This window comes from Vanessa cardui, chromosome 7 (assembly GCF_905220365.1).
Source record: "Vanessa cardui chromosome 7, ilVanCard2.1, whole genome shotgun sequence".
Classification (NCBI taxonomy): Eukaryota; Metazoa; Arthropoda; class Insecta; order Lepidoptera; family Nymphalidae; genus Vanessa; species Vanessa cardui.
Window position 1 is genome coordinate 4508831 of NC_061129.1, and position 11867 is coordinate 4520697.

General features: G+C 32.5%; 1 protein-coding gene across 1 annotated transcript in view; it reads left to right on the forward strand.

The window, feature by feature from the left end:
• The window catches only part of LOC124531173 (integrin beta pat-3-like), a 47627-nt gene extending 38745 nt beyond the window's left edge, over positions 1–8882 (forward strand). Inside the window, exon 7 of the mRNA XM_047105658.1 lies at positions 6296–8882. The gene's annotated coding sequence lies outside the window, so the exon portion shown is untranslated. The remainder of the gene's footprint in view (positions 1–6295) is intronic.
• Positions 8883–11867: the final 2985 nt, after the last annotated feature.

Sequence of the window (11867 nt, forward strand, 5' to 3'; positions counted from 1 at the left end):
ACAGACTGCCGCCTAGGGCTCGCATGACCTGTGAGGATCTCCTGAAAAATTAGTAAGGCATACTAGATTTTACATAGTTACTAATAAAAGGTTCTAACAAAATCATATATTTTTAAACCGCGTAATGCGTCCTTTTTTCTGTGTAAATATTTTTCGTTAAACAAGCTAGGGTGAAATTTTCAAATGTAATTTTTAAAATTATTATGATCGACTTATCGATAAATGCTGTTTATTTTGTGTTTTAATAATACTTTGTCTTCTTCTTTCGGATATCAAATTAAATATATCAGAATGAGAGAAATATAACTAAACAAAGTTTTGAAGTAGGGTCGTGTAATATTTATATACCGTGCTAAACGAAAATTGTTTTTCCGATGTGTTTGTAATTCCCGGACGGATAATGGACAAGAATTATTATAATTATATTTACTATTACATACACAAGCAGAAATGTAATACGGAAAATATAAACCGCCATTCATATAATTACAACACCCTAAAAGACAATACAGGTAGTAAATTATTTTTTCTCATCAACCCGTAATTAAAAAAAATAATCGCTCGCAACTCTGGAAACGTGATTTTATATGACACGGCCTTTATGCAACTCGCCTGGTACCACTCATCAGTTATTCTACCGCCAAATAACGGTACTTATTACTGTTGAGTTCCAGTTTGAAGGGTGAGTGAGTCAGTGTAACTGTAAACATAAGGGACATAACATCTTAGTTCCCAAGGTTAGTGGTGCATTGGCGCTGTAAGTGGTTAATATTTCTTACAGCGTTATGGGCGGTGGTGACCACTTACCATCAGGCGGACCATTAAGTCGTTCACCTACGTATTTCATAAAAAAAACCTATTTTCTATCAGATACGTTTTACCCGAACGTTAAAATGGAAACGTTTCCGATGGAAATCTTGCATTGAAATTCTACTGTCGTCGCGTAGGAGTTTCATTAAAAACGTAAAATTGTCAGCAAACTGTCAACATTTCTTATAATTGCGATTGGAATGCGTCGAATGACAACCACAGGCTGATGTCACCGCCCAAGCTAAACCAACCACAACCTATTTCCTATTGGTGCCATTAACTCGTATGTTTGAAACTTGCGGTTAAAACAATAACGAGAAATGATACGCTTCTGTGTAATTAACAAAAAACAAAACACGTTATTTTTAATCACCAATCCTTGATATTGGAATTACATACACAATCGCACATTTATTTCATTTATAATAAAAGGTAGAGAAACCATTGCTAACTTTGTCAATGTCAAATGTTAGGAATTTAGAAGTTATCCCTTGTATCTGTAAATACACTGGGTCACTCACCTTTCAAATAGAAACACGACAATACTAAGATATTGCTGCTTAAAATAAGTGATGAGTGCAAAATAGTTCCGATTAAGGCCGGCTTGCACATAACCCTATCACATATTAACAGCATAGGTATTTGTTTTATATTCATTGTAGTTACCTAAAATTTGGATGAATCGAAATCTTTTTGCTTGTCTGCCCTTCTAACACTGAAAAATAATACACATTTATTAATATAGTCCATAAATGTCATACTTCTAAGCAAAGGTCTCATTTCCTTTTGTAGAGGCTTAGAGATGAGTAAATATGTGGCAGTCTGCATGCAGGTTTCCTCACGATATTTTCCTTCCTAACAACAAGTTGTGCATATAAAAATTCTGCTTACCCGAGTTTGAACTCGCAACCTTTATCTCATTTTCAATTAACTAATAATACAAAGTAATTTTTATTTTGTTGTAAGTTAGTCCTTAATTCTGTATCGGTCAGATATTGTACTAAACTGCAATTACGTCATCTAATTCTGTTTGTTCTAATTAATTTGTTATTATATTTGCTTAATTAGTGATATCCTCTGACCGATAGATTTAAGATTAAGAAACGAAGGCCAGTTCGTGCGACCTTTGTTGACCTCTGTTATATCAGTCCCCTTGTCTCGCTCGCTACGTTGACATGCATTATACCTATAGCATATAAACAAGTTGATACTCATCGCTGTCATCTCATACCGCGATCATCTCAATTTCATTAATTTTTACAGTTTATTTACCGGTATTCGAACGTTTCGGTCGATATGAAAAATAACGGTAGTTAAGTAAACAATGTACAAAGAAAAGGTCTTGGTTTATTTAAGATTCGAATTTATCAACAATAAAACCTCATTTGAAAAATAAATTTGCAATTTTTTTTATTGTTATGTTGGTAGTTCTTGGCTGTTACTTTTTTATCCGTGAAATAGTTTTTTTTTGTTAGTTTAATGACCAAATATATATTTTTGTTAAATAATATGTAAGGAAGCCAAGTAATGTTAATTGTATCAAAAATATGTCACCGCAATGTGTCATCACTTCTAAAAATCTGTTCATTATATCATCCCAATTAGTATGGAAATCCAAATTAGATGATTTTTCTTGGAAATCGAACGATGCTACACAAATTTAACAAGGATATTAACACAGTATTTTGAACCTAAACGATATGTTCAAGTACGTATATAACGTTAATCCCAATACAAAAAATATAAAATCATTCGACAAAAATATCTAAACAGTAATTATCTTGTTAAATGAAAGTAACTTTTAATCATTTATATATTTTACAAATAGTAATTACTTAATATATTTGTATGTTTGGGGAGATAATAATTCACTTAAATTACTGTTAAATAAATAAACAATTAGAAGGTTATCTTAAAAAGTGTTTACTTTGTTCATAATTAGATAATAGCATATATTAAATATTTCATTAATGATTTGTCAACTTTTATATATTTTTTATAAGCTAATCAATTATTCATGCATTTTCATTTTATTTCAATATAACTCTAATCTTAATCTAACTTTTACTATTTATTTCATAATAAAAAATAAATGTATTTACAGAATTATAAATCTATATATTGTATAAACACAAACCTAAGCTGATATTATTATTATATTTGTGTATACGTATGGAAAATCTGTAGAACTATTAATTAAAGAAGCCAATAATCACAGTGTTATAGAGTATAAATAATATTTACATCGCATAACATATTCCTCCATAAATGCACCCGCACGAAGTCGATAGGTTTCTAGTAATATTATAAATTAATTGAACTATAAAATTGTAAAGCACATTCCTTACATAATCGTTTGGAAAGTAAACTGTATCAGTGCTATGTTGTAACTGCTTCCCGTTAGATAGTGTGTAGGAGGACCTACTGGACGACGTCTTACAATTGCATTCGGATTTACCTCAATATATGTGATTTTTAAACTTAGTATATATATAGCGTGTTATTGTCTCAATTTTCTTTTCTGGTCTAAATCCTTATACTGGAGTTATAGAGATTTGGAAGATTTTCATCCGACACAAGTAGGTTTACTGTTGATGTTTTCTTTCAACGCCAAAAACGAGACAAACATATATATATTTATGGAATAGGTTTGCGGACGAGCATATGGGCCACCTGATGGTAAGTGCGCCACCAACCTTGGGAACTAAGATGCTATGTCTTTTGTGCCTATAGTTACACTGGCTCAATCTCCCTTCATAATATATATTGTATATTTATATATATTAGACACATGAAAATTTAATGGTAGCTTGAGTTTGAAGTGTTCTGAACGACTATCATCGATTAAGCTTTACGTATATTGACCACTGGCACTAACTTTCGGCATATGAATAAACCACCATGATAATAATTTATCTTATTACGTACATTGCAGCAAATCCTTATGCGTTCGAATATTTTTATTACGTACAGAATAAGTCAGGCGTAGATGTTCAAAATCGATCAAACAAAGACTCATTCTGACACGTAATTAACAAACAGCGACGTGTGGACAGAGAGATAGCTTCGAAATTAATAATAACAAGAAAATATTCTTAATAATAATTTGAACAAGGTCGATATTCTAATGCGATTCCAGCAGGCGAAGATAAGGTTCGATTTAAACGTACGGATTGCAGACACAAACATTTACATATTTGACCAACCGATTTGAGTCATCCGTCAGTGTATTTGTTCGAGTGTTACTAAAGCAATACGTTCAAATGACTAACTAAACAACAAGTAATTACACTTGAATACGACCGATAGCCAAAAACGAAACAATTAATATCAAATTAGGATTTTTATATAAATTTTAGTACCGGCTTGGCTCTCGTTTTAGAGTGTTTTTTTATGGTATAGTTTGGCGGACGAGCATATGGGCCACCTAATGGTAAGTGGTCACCATCACCCATAGACAATGACTCTGTAAGAAACGTTAACTATTCCTTACATCGTCAATGTGCCGCCAACCTTGGGAACTAAGATATTATGTCCCTTGTGCCTGTAGTTACACTGGCTCACTCACCCTTCAAACCGGAACACAACAATACTGAGTACTGTTGTTTGGCGATAAAATAACTGATGAGTGGGTGGTACCTACCCAGACGGGCTTGCACAAAGCCCTACCAACAAGTAATGTGTTAGTTATTATGTGTTAGGCAAAGAGTAGCCTTCGTCCTTTCTTGGAGTTCGAGTTTGCTTCATACCAAATTTCATAAAATTCGATTCATTCAGGTCGTGAAAGAGCGACACACAGACAGACAGAGAAAGTGACGAATATTATATTATAAACTAATAGATATTTGTTTAATGCGTATTAAAATGTGCAGTACTACACTCCATGCGCTACTGGTCATAATACAATCGTATTATCTGCGACAGCTTATACTAGTCGTGGGGAATTGGAACGGAGTCCATCACGCTGTTTCTCTACGAGTTAAGTGTTATATAAATATTGTACGAAAATTATATCAGATAAATGCACTTCACGCATAAATAAAATGTCTCGTATTACAACCCTAGATTGGAATGAACGTGGGTCATTTATGCGTGCAGGAGCGTCGATACGAACCGCGATAAAAGGTCAAGACTCCGCCTGGTATATCGTCTCATAAAGGACATGTTTGTAGCGAGGCACAAACGACTCCCTTCCGACCAGAGTATCGAGGATGTCAGAATTATCAAGTTGTCTATCAATACTGGTTTTTATTACACCTAAGTATCATTGTTGGTCGTAATTCAACATAGTTATGTTCTATGTCTTTCCTTTAAAGGTTTCAATGAAACAACTCATATAAATAATTGAAGATACGTTACGGTCACGGTACGTTCGAAACGCTGATAACGAGTAGCCTCGTACTGCATAAAAGGACGTTGTTTTATTTCATTGAACTTCAAACTTTATTACTTTTTTATAGTACTGGATAATTTCATATAATATAACAACGGACCTGAAATGTATAAACAGATGGTATTTCTGTGACGTCAGCAATTTACTTACAACGGAATATTAATTATATAATAATTAGTAATCGGCTCGTGTTTATACGTAAAATCTGACAAAATAAATACTTGTTATTTATTGAAATGACAAGAAAGGAAATAAAATGTACTCTGTAATTACTTTTATTGGGATGCATATATTGTTATAATTTAATATAAAAAAATATTTATACATTAGTTTGTTTTCTGCTATCATAATAAAACTAAAATGTTTTTCTACCAAATATGTTTCACGAATAATACTTCGTGAGCGTTCGCTATAAGACCTTTTCTGCATTGAATCATTTACCGTATATATATAAACACACTTATGGACACTTTTGATACTCGTTATGTAATATTGTATTCTTTAAATTACGCCCAATATAGCAATTATTAATAATAACGTAAAAACAAATGAATCTTTTGGTCTGTCTGATGTCAGTGTGGTCCACCGAACGCACAGGATGCAAGTTTATGAAACCCGCCTATTGATAGGATATATCCTGGATCAACAACGAGGATTAATCTCAAAAACACATTCATAGCCAGCTACGTGAATGAATTCACGGTCGGAGCTTGTAAGATCTACGTTCTTAGACGTTACGTAATCAGCAACTATAAAATTGCAACTTCCGTTATTGATTCAATTACTACTAATTTAGCTCCTTAAACACTTCTCGTCCAATGTCCCGTATTCAATGTTAAGCAGATAAACGAAAGTTTGACGTTTTCCTGTAAATATTTTAGTGTATATTCAAATGTTTTTATTAAATTCCCAATACGCAGTCTTGATGTATATGTCATTTAGTAAGGTTTATATAATATCAAGCAAACAGAAGTCGTCAATCGGCATTCGGGCTGTGACCGCTAATGCGACTGACTCACATTCTGCGTCACGAAAATCCTACATGACTCACCATGGCACGCGTTTCACTTAAATGTATTTTTTTCCCCATAGATGTTACCTGAATCATCGTGAACCTTGAGACCATGGGGTCAACGGGACGAAGGGGACACAGATCGGCCCCGATGTCCCGTTTCGCTACCCATTCCAACACTGCCTGTGATCAACACGGTATGATGAAGAAATTGGATTCGTCCGGTGTCAGCGTCGCAATCTGTAACTATATGTATATCTTTATAGTAATAGTGCGTTTTATGTAATGCCTCTGTGATATTTAAGATGATTAAGTAATAAGTGTTATATGTTTTGATGACTCACGCGCTATCGTGTGTTTTGATTAGTAATCTCGCGGTTGACGCACGCCAGAATAAGGAGTGTGACCTTAAGTTTTCACACCTGCCGTGCTACAAGAAACATATAAATAGCTTTTGTAGATAACTAGGGCCTAAATTATTTATCGACTTCTGTGAATGTGGAGACGTTTACAAATGACTTCACTCTATCCGTTATCTCATGTTTTTTTAATTGTGTACTCGAACATGACGTGGAAAATACTTTTGCCCATTTAAATTGATCTCAATAAATTCCATTTGAAATATAAAAAATAATACTACAAAACTATTATAGAGTCGATAAATATAGAACTGATACCGTGTGTTGTATTAATTTATCGTAGTATACATCGACCATTTTGATATTATTTAAAATTAAAATATATAAATATTTGTAGTCAATTGAAAATGAACTGCCAATATAGACAATGATGTTCTAGTAAACAGATATGTTATTAACGCGAAAGAGGTGAAGAATAGAAAACGTCCTAATTGGGACGTTTGCCTTTAGTCGTTTTCATCATAATTATGCCAGTAATACGTTATAATACATCATAATTATGTAGTAATACGTTTTGCGGTATTAAAACATCTAGTTATCCCTTTTACTTATTGTTTTTATCAAGCAATCCTTTTTACTTGTAACGAAATGTAAAATAAACGGTCCCCGGCGCAGCACACTTTTTTCTGTTGTTTAGTATGGGTATAACATATCTGTTTATTAGAATATCATTGCAATATAGATCTTACTTCCAAAGTGAAAGTTCAAGGAAAGTAGGATATTGTACTGATTTTTTACGTGCAATGCCCGTGGGTGTGGTACACATCTCGTGGGCAGAATCTCAGCTCCAACGGAACTGCGTCGAGTTGACTAACGGGTTCCGTTCGAACTCTGACACATTCAAACAACTCGTTTATAATCACACAATTTCTAATCGAAAATTCGAATCATCTTGTGTTTCGTGAATTCAATAAAAACCCAGCATATCATTATCGAAATATTCTTAACGATTTATTGTTTAGTCATGCAGTTTAAATTATTATAATTCATTTAAAATGTCTTTTTACATCAATTTCTGTATAAAATGTTTTTGTTTTCGTAACAAATATTTAAATTCAAAACATTTAAATGTGATCTTGAAAATTTTACTGGAAACAATTATTATAAACTGTAAATCAAACATCGATGTCTATAATTCGTTTCAATTATTTTGTAATTGACCGTAAATGATGATAGGCCTTAAGATTGGTTTTAATTTTATTACGAATGTATATTTTATCGCTTTTTTTTAAAGTTCCTATAAAGGATATATATATAATTTGACAAATACATTTTAATTTGAAATAAAAACACAAACGAGTCTATGTTTTATATGCTAATTTAATTGTAAGGTTATATAAATACACATTCTGTTATGTCATTCCATATAAATATAATATGATAACTCATAATAATAAAACAGCAAGAACAATTAATTATAAATAAATTTACTTATACTCTATTCCAATCATAGTAGGAGAAAAGCCAAAAAAACATCATTTGCCAGCAAATTGACGCGATATTATTGGTCGAGAGCTTGATCTATGATACTTAATAAAGATTTGTGAAAAAATGGCATTTCGAGCGTCGACGAAATTGTTGTCAGATTTAGGAAAAAAAATTGTAAATAGAAAAAATGTAGTAAACAGTTATAGTCTAATACCTCGTAATAGTGCATATAGTTGAGTTGAAATGCGCATGAAATAAGGTTTGTTTATCTTTTTTCCTACATAGATTGGAATAGACTATATATAGTTTTGTTACATGGGTGATAATAATTATTTCAATACATTAGGATTGCCAACAACAAATAAAGATAAGCCTAATTATGACAGAATCTAAACTACTAAATAGTTGTCTTTTGATTACTGTAATTATAAGTAAGCTTTGTAAGTGTTTGTATAAAGTAGGTTACGACTGCATTGTACTTGATAATGTTATTTGTAAATATATCAATAACCCCATTCTTTATACTTAATTTAGTAAATATTTATAGAATTGTTATACTTAGTTTTGTGCCTAATGTGACTAACTATACTTGATCATGTTTGAAATATAATTTATTATTGAAACATAATAAAGAAAAAGAAATGGAACTGTGTATTGGGACTGGCCGTTTATGTCAATACTATTTTTACAATAGTAAAGATTTCTGTGGAAAACTATATACTTAATGATAATGTTGAATATAATGATTTGTTTACTTTTGTACCCGGAAAGTATTATATGTAAAAACTAAACAGATAATAAATTTTCAAAGACGATTGTATTTCTTTATTTCATTCATACTAAGTGTATTTTTTAATCTGGATTTTAAACTTTATAACTTATGACAAGATGGAACATAAATCAGTGTTAGAAAACTTTCAATAATTAGAATATCGATAGTATTTTCGAGAGTATCGATAGCTCCCCATGAGCAATATTATTGATACTATCGATAGTATTGCAAAAACTATCAGTTAAACCAAAACCTGTCGATAATATCACTAGTTTCGGTGGTTATGTGTTATCGATAGCCAGTGATTGGATAAAATGACTTTCTCAAGTAATACAATAAATAATTTAGTAGGCCAAGTAACATATACCTTAACTAACGATGTTTTTTTATTTTACTTGAGTAATAATTAGTATCAAAATTAATTTAATCTGTTTACTTCTTGTCTATAAAATGTTCACGTACAACTTGGTTGTTTCATATATATAGTAAACAAGGCGCCTGTGAGGCGGATTCACGTGAGAGGTCAATAGTTCCACGACCACCACCTTTTTAAGCCAATCATCGATAAATTACTGTAGCCGCCGGCAAATTACTATATTTATATCTTATCTATGGTTTTGTTTTATGCTGTCTAGAATATCGATACCTTCCATGGTTTGATGATGTACGTGGAAGGATATTCAGCGATAATTTGAAGAACGAGATCATCCCAGGATGTAATTTTATTGCGGGGCTGATACATTATCAATACTATAGATAGTTCTACTTTATTAAAATGAGATTGTTGTCTTTATTGAAAAAAATACCTTCCGTATAAAATATTTCTAATTTGATTCTTATTAGGTAAATTGCAAAAGAAAGCGACTTTGTATTATATTTATAAAGTTCTGCACTCCATCTTCCTTTTGTTGAAAAAATAACGCAATTACAAACACGACGAGTAATTCATCTTTTAAAACATATAAGAGCTTTTTAAATCCCATAAAAATATTCTTATTAATTGGAAAGAGGAATATGTATTTTAGTGACTTCATTTCGTCATTTGTACTGTTTGCTCCGTATATTAGTTAATATTATTTATTTAAAAGTATGAATGAATAATATGGGAATATTTCTTTGAATTTTCATTATTAATCTGTTCATAGTTGAATCGAAATTCTTGAATGTAATTAAATTTTAAAACAATATTTCGAAATGTCACATTTAAAGCTATACAAAAAAAATTGTTACCATCCTAGAAAAACATGTATTGTATTGTTCATAAATAAGGTTTTATAATCGCTTTTTTATACAATTTGTATAAAATACCTTTTTTTATTAAATTTGTCTTATACACGCAACACATTGTTTCATTCAAAAGTACTTCATTCACACCCCAACTGAAGGAGCGATTTTAAGTATTCATTTGTTCTTTTATTTTTATCCATGTGAAAAGAAACTGTCAATCTATTCATTTGTTTTTTAAAATAATCTTTTAGTAGCAATACTTTTAACAATATTGATTATTGTAACTATTACAAAAACACTTTAATAATTTCTAAGTTATACTAATGGGGGGTTTGGAAATAAATAAAACGAATACATCCAAAATTAAATAACTTCTTTTATTCCAGAGTCAAATTTGTTTCCTACATAAACGTGTTAGAATGACGCCGTAACATTAATTGACCATTGCACTAATGGTACGCGTCGTGAGCTGTTACTTCGACTGGTGCATGAGTGGGTTACATCTCGTTACGCGCTCACCGCGCCGGCCCGTCCGCGGCGCGCGTGTGCGCACATGTGCGCCATGTGCGTCACGTGCGCCATGTGCGCACATACGCGACCGCATGCCTTATCCGCTAACATCCAAGACGATTCACCGTATATTTATATCACAGTTACTCAGTAAAGCGTTGTTTCATAACCGACATGCTATTTGCTTGCACAGGCGACGGACCGGCTCGCAACGTTTCACGCAGTACTACGATCGGTTTTTTAATTATAATTATATATATTATATTAACTATGTAATTATGATCACATTACCCATGAACCAAACGACGCGATCGTGAACAATCCGCGACTCCCCGCAGGCAACAACTACAACCTCTAGCGCGACCGCGGTCGACGCGCCTCGACTACGATCCAATGCCACAAACACCTAATTTTAATCAATAATCAACAATTTTCGCCCAACTCTAACACTACACGCATTACAATATAATACCATCGAGTGGAAAAATAATTTTTGTTTCTTCACGAAATCAACTTAACATCTCCCGTGCTAACCGCACGGCAAAACAAAAAATAAAAGGCAGAACACGACGCGACCCGGGAGCGGAGCCCGCCGCCTTACGACTACGTTTTAGAGGCAATATTTAGTGCTTCCTAACTTAGCATAAGAATGGAAAGGTTAAACTAGAGGTTACGAACTGGCGGGCTCGGCTCCCGGGACGCGGACACAGCTATCCTCCATACGCTTATAAGAACACTTCATAAACTGTTTTCTTTATATTATACTACACAATTTACACATTTATAATAGGTTTACATTTTTACACAGCAATAATAATTGTTTTGTAGTCTTCATTATAATATACTCTATATAGTTCCGATTGCTAAATATTGTCGCATATCAAGCAAGTGACGACACCGCTCGTCGGCGTCGGAATACTTTCATTCGCGAATACTAAGTTCGCTTCGCCTCCAACGGTATTATCTAAACGAAATAAAATTAAGATAAAAAAAATTGTAACAAATATTAGATTAATGTTTTAAAACATCTTCATTAGTCGTAGATTTATTACAAAGTCGGTGAGTAACCGAATTAGATTTATAACTAAGTTCTTCAAATCTAAACTAATAACCTTTTTCGAAACGGTCACGGTGCACACTATGATCAACTCCGCAGCGAGAACGAAATCAAGTTCGAAGAAAAATAAATCTATAAATGCTGACAATGTTGTCTTTTGTCTGGAATGACACTAAAGAAACACTACCAAATTTCAACATATCTTTAGTACGAATACGTTAGAATTTCGACGCCCAATA